The sequence below is a fragment of the Rhea americana genome, unplaced genomic scaffold (genome assembly GCF_003343005.1).
Source record: "Rhea americana isolate MKP2758 unplaced genomic scaffold, rheAme1 scaffold_79, whole genome shotgun sequence".
In the NCBI taxonomy this organism is placed as follows: domain Eukaryota; kingdom Metazoa; phylum Chordata; class Aves; order Rheiformes; family Rheidae; genus Rhea; species Rhea americana.
Genome location: NW_028186967.1, coordinates 2,071,834 through 2,080,084, shown reverse-complemented (window position 1 = coordinate 2,080,084; position 8,251 = coordinate 2,071,834).

The window sequence follows — 8,251 nt, the reverse complement described above, 5'->3', positions numbered from 1 at the left end:
CCTCGGCCCGCCCGGCGGCGGCGGCGCCGGCCCCGGGGATCCCCCGCGCCCTGCCCGCCGCCCGCCCTCTTCACTTTCGCTTCCCCTCAGCGCTCCCGCCCTGCGGCAGCCGCCGCGCTGCCCCCTGCCGCGCCCGCCGCGCCTAACGGCCGCCAACGGCCGCCAACGGCCGCCGCCCGGGGCGGTGGGGAGTGAGGGGCCGGCCGGCACGGCCCCGTTTCGCCCTGCCTGGTGGCGGCTCCTCTGTCGGGGCAGCGTGCTCGGACAGCGGCAGGTTTGCCCGCACCCGACCCACAGCCTCTGTCCTGCCGGGAAGGAGGCCCGGCCCGGGAGGCGCAAAGCCCGGTCGTGCTCTTTAAAGCTTTCGTTTTGAAATCCCACGCGGTACAGAACTCATCTGCCTCGGGCGGCTTCGTTCCAGACACGCCGAGATTTGCAAAGCCTTTGGGGATTCACTTTTTGAGAGGTTTAGGGGGAAACATGGTTTAATTCAAAGTCGTGCCGCGTTCCACAGCTTCACTTTGGTCTGACGTGAAGCCGTGACCAGTCCGTCGATTTGTCTCGCTTTGCTTTGACTGCTCTTATTTAAGTGAAATCCAGACTAATTAACATGCAAGTGCATGATTGTCATTTTGAAAGAAAAGGAAAAATTTGTGCATACTCCACGTTCCCTTCATGTCCACGGACATTTCATGTAACTGCTGTCTTTCTATCTTCAATATACGTTCCCTGCAGTGGAAGCTTAGCAAGCTAGAAGCTGGCACTTTGAAGGTATTTGGAAGTGAGATAGAAATTTAGTGAACAGACTTTTTTAAAAGAGTGTATATTGGTCTAAATACAGAATCCCGCATTTTTTTTTTCTGCCCTTAAGACTGGGGGCACACAATATCCTAAGCCTTTTGGCAGCAGCATGTTGCTCAAATCCTTAATGTATAATTTTGATTCAATAATCTCTGACACTTAATGATTACATCAAAACAAGTTAAAAAGAAAAACCATGTCCCTTCTTATATGGGCTAATATTTCCATACTACTCAGGAGCTGTATTTTAGGTATAGCAAAAGCAAAGGTTTGAAGAAACAAACAGATACCTAGGCTTTCCACAGGTAATCTGTCTTGTAATAATTTTGAGTGGCAGAAACTCATGGTTGCAAGAAGAGTTTTATTTCTTTTTAAGCTAAAAAAACAGAAATAATGAATTAGAATCAATATTTGAGCTGTTTTCATTATACTGATTTAAATTTTTTAAAAATTTTCCTTCAACATCAGGTTTCTTTGCCTTTTTACTTAGAACAGAAAATTAAAAACTTATTTTTCAGGCAGTTGCATACATAAAAAAATTGTATATATTTTTCTTCAGTACCTAAATGGACTGCAGAAAGTATTGGTCTTCTTTCTGCATTTATAGAAGTAAAATGTGACTTTTTTGCCCAGAGAAATAGCATAGCAGTTTATCTTGGTTTTGGTTCCTTGTAGAAGAAGAAAAGGATTATTCTTCTTTTACCACATCGACATTAAGATGACATTGTTGGAAAAATGTTTGAGTCTCAGTTCTGCAAAATGTTTGTATTACACTAACTATAGTTTTGTAAGCAGTAAATAGCTCACTCTTAAGTAAGAGTTGAGTGTTTAAATTCTTCACATGACTTTTTGCACTGCCTGGGCATTGTTCTGAGTCAAAGCAAAAGACAYTTCTGCTCAAGCAGGTGGTAACTTACTGTTTGGCATTTACTGGGAAAAGCAGTTTGTTGCTATGTAAGCATTTATTATAGCTTCTTATGTTTCTTTATACTTTGTTTGTAGGAGGTAATCAGTAACAATATATAGTTCCTGAGTGGAGATCTTTATTTTTTTGTCAGCAACATTAGTACTTTGTTCTTTAAAGAATCCTTTGGAGCTACAAAKAATAATAAATACAGGTTGCTCACAAATTTGGCAGAGATCATTTTATTTATCGGACGTGAGGACATTAGTGTAATATTTCAAAGAAGACCTTTATTTATATTGTGTTAGACAAATTATATTAAAATACTGGCAGTATAAAAATACAAAGTAACTGTGGACTTTAATGTAGCTACACCTGAGTTTAACAGTTACTGGACTATTTGTTACATCAGTTTAAATCATTAAAGCATGGATATTTGTGCTTGTCGATGTAATACCGTATTAGAATTGTAAGAAAAATCAAATCAAGATGTGTAAGTGATAACATACCTGTTAGTGAATTGAAAGTGTTTTAAGGTAAAGGAAATTATAATGGAAGATACTTAACATAGCCTGTGCTGATGGTAGTTGTACTGCAACTTTGTTTCTTCTGTCTTATTCACAATCTGATTTCTGTTGATTCTATATTTATCATATGACCATTTTCCTTATTACATTGCCTTCTGGGAAAAAGTCAGGTAATTTCAATTAGATAAAGTGCATAAAGCGACCTGCTGTGCAAAATGCCATCTAAGAAGTTACCTTTTCTGTAATATCACCTAAGCAGTAGTTCTTAAGCTTTCAAAATACTGCATTGCAGGATAAATTTTACCGTGGCATTTCCAATTTATATACTGATTTTCAAACTGGAGGAGGCCCATCTATTTACCATTCTCCTTCTCTTCCTGCCCATAACCTTATTTTAGTCCCAGCAAAATGCGCTCATTCTTCAAATGCATTCCTATGTTCTACCCTGTGGGGACACACTCCATGGACTTTTCAAACTGCTGGTGAGCAGTTTGTTTATTTGTCATTGACAGATGTTCTCTTTCTGGCAGAAAACATAGGCGGCTAAAAACAATTTAGSGTGAAGACCTGGTCCAGGAACTGCAGAATAATATTTTCTAGCTATATGAGCATCTTACTTGGAGCATTGATAAATACTGACTAGTACTTTCTAAATCTAGACAGATTGCTTGCATACTTCTCTTCTCTAGTATTTGTATCTGTCTAATCTAGACAATATTTTTTTGGTGAATCCAATCTGGTATTTAAACAACAGAAGCACAGTGTCCTGTGCTCATGCAGGCAAGTCTTGAGAAGGTAGAGTGTTTGGATAAGAAGCAGACATTGTAATAATTGCTAACCAGAAAGATTTAGAAACTTTTTGGTCCCTGTGTGGGAGTCAGGTAAGGAAAAGAAGAAGGAAGTTCAGAATATGTCTCATTCAGCTGTTTTTATATTGCTTATGAATAGTAATGTAAACAGATTGTGTACATTTGCATTTACAAGAGACTCATTTGAAAATAAGGATCTAGAGAAGCAGGATAGCTTAGGTTAGGTAGATTTTAAAAGCAAATAAATAAAATAAGAAAGCGATGGCTGCAATGTATAATTCCAAGTTCATTTACTATAAAGGGATCTGAGACATGAGAGAACTRTGTAGAAGTCACATACACCCTCCAACATAATCCCTAAATTGATCTTTAATGTCCGTAGATGGTGTTCAGACAGATTACGTGGAGAATTGCTGTGCTGGCTATTAGTTCCCTGATCTAGCAGAGAATTCCCTGAATGGCAGAAGTACAAGTGAGATGCAAACATGACATTTAGCAAGTCTGAAACTTGATCAAGGGTAAGGTTAACTATTTCAGTCACTTTTTAAAATCCTGTATTTTGCTACAGGAAAAACACTACAAGAAAAAAAGTAGCCTTGACCTGAATGCTGAAAAAATTGCTAATGCAACCTGCCAATCCTTTAACAAGTCTTACAGCAGAAAAAAGACTTTTGTGTGTGGGGGCTGTTACTTCACTATCCTCCTAGCATTTTTGCTCTTTCTTTAAACTTGAAAGTATTTCCACTGTAAAAATCAAACAAACAAACGAACAAAATACACCAAAAAATCTGCAAGAAGATTATACTTGGAATATAAAGACATACAGCCTGCTGATCTTCCACTTGGAGGTTAGTTGTTGGATTTATTTATGTGTAACTAGACCTAGATAGCTAGGGAGTACYATTATGACAACATAGCCTAGGAAATTTAGGTTTATGAATGTTCATAAGCAGAAATAGATCTTTGTAGTGAATAAAGTGAGAGAGAAGAGGAAGAATTTATTGCCTGTACAGAGAAAAGAGATGTACAGTGAAATGAGGAAATCGGAGTACGAGTACTGTGAAGCAGCTGAAGACTGCTGTGGTAGAACAGGTATTGACCAGAAAAAAGGAAGCAGTTGGCAGAAAACGGTTGTGCCAGAAACATATATTTTACAGGAGATGCCAAATGAACTACCTGTAACTTCTGCAGAACAGTGTATAAAAGGTTTGAGCTGGTTTGTGGTATCTCCTTCCTTCCTCTTTGGTCACATGCCCAAGGTCTGCAACCTTTTCTCAGTAACAAAAGCATATGTCAGCTATTCTCACTTCTGACATAAAGTTCAGGATGGCAAYGATAGCAGCTATAGGACATCTGTGAAGTTTTATGCTTTGAGGCACTCACGGAGTTATGTTAACATTTCTGGTAAGCAATGTGATTCAGCTGTAAAGTAGTCTTCAAATGATATTGTTCAAAAGAGAAGATGGTTTATTTTGCTTAGACTGTCTGGTTCCTTCCATAGTTAGCTGCATTAGAATATCTAACCAAATGTCTAACCACAATGCAGATAAAAACTCTCAGCTGTCAAAAATAGCAGGCAACTTGAAAATATTGCCAAGTTCCTTAAGAACTAAGAGAGAGAACTACTGAGTTTAAACTGTGTAGCTTTTTATTCAGAAAAGGATAGAAGCTTCCTGTGATACAGGAGGGATTTGGATAGACATCTTGTAATAGCAGAGATCTGAAAAAGTTTTATTCTAGAACTTCTTGGGAAAATGAGCCCTCAAAATGTATATTTTTAACTCATCTACTCTGTATTTTCATGGTAGTGCTTTGCAGGTGGTAGTTTTCAAAAGAATCTTTTTCTTCCAGAATACATAAACTGCAGACTGATGTGAGCTATAAAGGATAGGAAAGGGCATCTCTGAAAGCTAAACAACTGCAGATGGGTCATTCTGTAGTGCCTCTCTGCACTCTTTCTCTGGAAAGAGATAGTTAACATGTTAGAGAAGGCAGTGGGTGAATTTGGTCTTAGCATTTTAATAATTTTGGCACTAAACTGTTAGAAAATATATCTTTATGGAGAAAAAAAGCAACTGTTCAAAGCAAAATGAAAGATTTCTTTGTGTGGCCTTGCCATCAGTGCAAAGTACCTCTGCAGTTTTCTTAGTGGAGCAATAAAATTGACATGAAGTTGCTTGCTGAAGATGGGAAGGAAGTAAGAAAATTCCTGACTTAGAGTTCAATTAGTGTTCAAAGAGATTAAAGCAATCAAAGTCTAAACAGAGAATTTGGTTGATCCTAGGAAAAGCTGTCAAAAATATGTTTTCTTCCAGGCCACAGCCTCAACTGTCAGAAGCAGTTAGCTACATGCTATTTCCAACGGAAAACTTACAGGAAATGTGAGGTACCTGCCACTTGAAAGTCAGAACCTATTTCTATATTTTAAACTACGTTTGCTGAAATGGGAATCTTTCTTCAGTTTAAGGGTGTTGGTTTTTCTGCCTTCAGTAGAGCATATTGCTAAAACTAGGGCATTAAGTGCTAAAACTAGGGTATTTCTTCCTGTTTACACCATACTTAGCACGTTGTTGGTTTTATTGTTTGTTCTTTTCATAAACTTCCTTGTTTTGTGTTTAGTCACCTTTGACATCAAGATCTAATAAGGCAGGGAGCAGCTAAGAAGGCTTCAGGGTAACATCATAAAACTTCTGTGTTGGAACTGTTGTTTCAATCTGATACAAATATAACAAGCAGACTAAGATTTTGTAAAATGTAATTTCACAAAAAGGAAATATTTTCTCCTATCTCTTTTTTAGAATATCCTTTCATTTTAATGAACTGTTCTTTTCTGGTCTTTGTCAACGTCTTCCATTCTTCTGTAGGTAGCAGTGGCCCCAGGGCCACCTACTGGAGCCCACCCAGCTGGGTCGCTCTACCTCATGGGGCCACATGCTGCTGCTCCGCTGGAGAAAGTCCTTTTCCGTGGGGCAAGCCCTATGGGATTCAAGTTGTTCATTGGAGGATCACAGAGCAAGCAGTTAAAGCTTAGTTTTGACTACAGATAAGACAGAAATTCACTGTAAATGTAGCACACAACAGAATTGAGGCTGTATGATCAATTCAAGTGGTGTTTTGAGTTAAAATAGAGACAAAGCAGATATAAAGAATGATAGTTAGCAGGGCTTTCTAAAAACACCGTATAGTAATTATTTCCACTCCACTCTCTGTGTAGTCTCAAGCATTTTTAGACATAGAAAGGTTATTTCTAAGCAACAAAGGAAATTCTTCATCCTGAACAGGTCCTTTACTTCATCTTTCTACCTAAKGCTGTGATCTGTATCAGATGATTCAGAGCTAACTAATCCTGATTAAATTGATTTCAGTGACAGCTTTACTCTTCTGATATTCTGATCCTACCACCCCACTACTGTCAGGTAAGAAGTATGTGCCAAGTAACACAGCCACAAAATCTTCTCAAGCACTCCTCGCCACAAAGGCACCTCCATTTCTTCTGCTCAGTGCATTACTGAGTGGATTTAAAAAACTACCTTGCCCATTATAGAAATTAAATTCATAGAGCCAGAATTAACAAAAGATGTGCTAAATTCTAGCACTTTTTTGCAACAATATCATCAATATGCTGAAGGCCCTATTTAAAACATAAAATAATATCTTTTTCTTCAAAATAATCCTCTGCTTCAGAGAGCTAGTCTTTGAGAAGTATGCTGCAGCCTTATTCCTCTGATTAACTTAATTATATTCATTTCAGTACTTGATCCCATCTTACCCAGAAGAGAGTAGATAATTGCTGCAGAAGAATTGGACCAGGCCAAATTTCCCACTAATTCAACTACAGTTAAATTCTACATCTTCTACACAGTTAAATTCTATCTTCAGAGTTTCCATTTTTATCTGGCTCTCTGTAGACTGCTTGTTCAATTTCAAGTGATCAGAAGAGGACTTTTCAGAGTAAAATACTGTTAAGTATTGTGCTTTGAAATTTCGATTTCTATACTGGCTCTACATGTTGCCTCATCTAGATGCTCTCTTTCAGAGATTTTCAAAATCTCAGTGTTCTAATCCTTTGCTCTCCACTTTGCTCTCACTGCTTTTTTTTTTCTTTCTCACATATTTTTGTTTTCCTTTATTTTCTAAGTACATCTAGTACCTATTAGCAATGCTCCACAGCTAACTGTAAACAGATAATATCCTTTCTAGCATCTGCACAAGCAGAAAAATCACAGAAACAGAAAGGTCTGCTGTTTAAGATAATGTTTTTTTCTGTGGTCAGCTGGTAGAGAAATTGGGTCTGGGAAAAAAAAAAAAAAAAAAAAAGATCATTAATGTTTCTTGCATACATGTCCAGTGAATTAAGAGCTGAATATCTGAGCATTTTCAAAACCAGTGACACGTTAAAGTATGCAGCATGATTTTCAATTTTCAGTTTTTCTTGAAGCACTGATTGAAAAATCCCACTAGCTGCATATTACCACTCATGAGGCTATAATTATTACAGATTGATTTACAGATAACCCATTTCAAGGCATAGCATCATAGTCTAACATAATCTGTCAGAAACTGACAGCTTAGTCATTTATATTCAATTTCTATTTAAGAGATAACGTCAGTTGAATTGAGTCTCATCAAAAGCTAAGGTCTCTATAAATGACAAGTCAAAATGAGATTTTTTTTTTTTTTTGAAGGATTGAATCCTACCTGGGGACTATCTTTTACTCTGCCAAGTTCTGAATGACAAATGTTGATTTAATTATTGTATGATAGTTAATGACATTACCAAATTTGGTGTACTGTACTGAGCTACTCATTCCAATACGCCTGAGGCTACTGTTTTAAATAGGATTTCAGAAGTATAGATATTAACATTTATATGCACTTTTATGGGATGGGGGGAGAGAAGTCCTAGAACACCCCATTCTCTCTTATTTCCTTTCCACAGAAAGCATTAATGCAGCTCTTTCAAATACCGGTAAGTACACCAGCCTATTTTGACTGCTGCTTATGGTCTTCCCAAGTCTTTTGTTGGTTCCTAGGGGCACAGAAGATGTACAACTTCCTAGAGGAGCAGGCCCTTAGAGTAGGTTTATACAATAAATGAAGGTGTTAAGTGCAGCAGAGAAGCCTCGGATGATTTTTGGAACTGCAGTAGGGAAGAAATGGGCCAGAGCTCTGCCATGCTTCTCCTGCTGCTGCCCAAGAAGAGCTAGCTG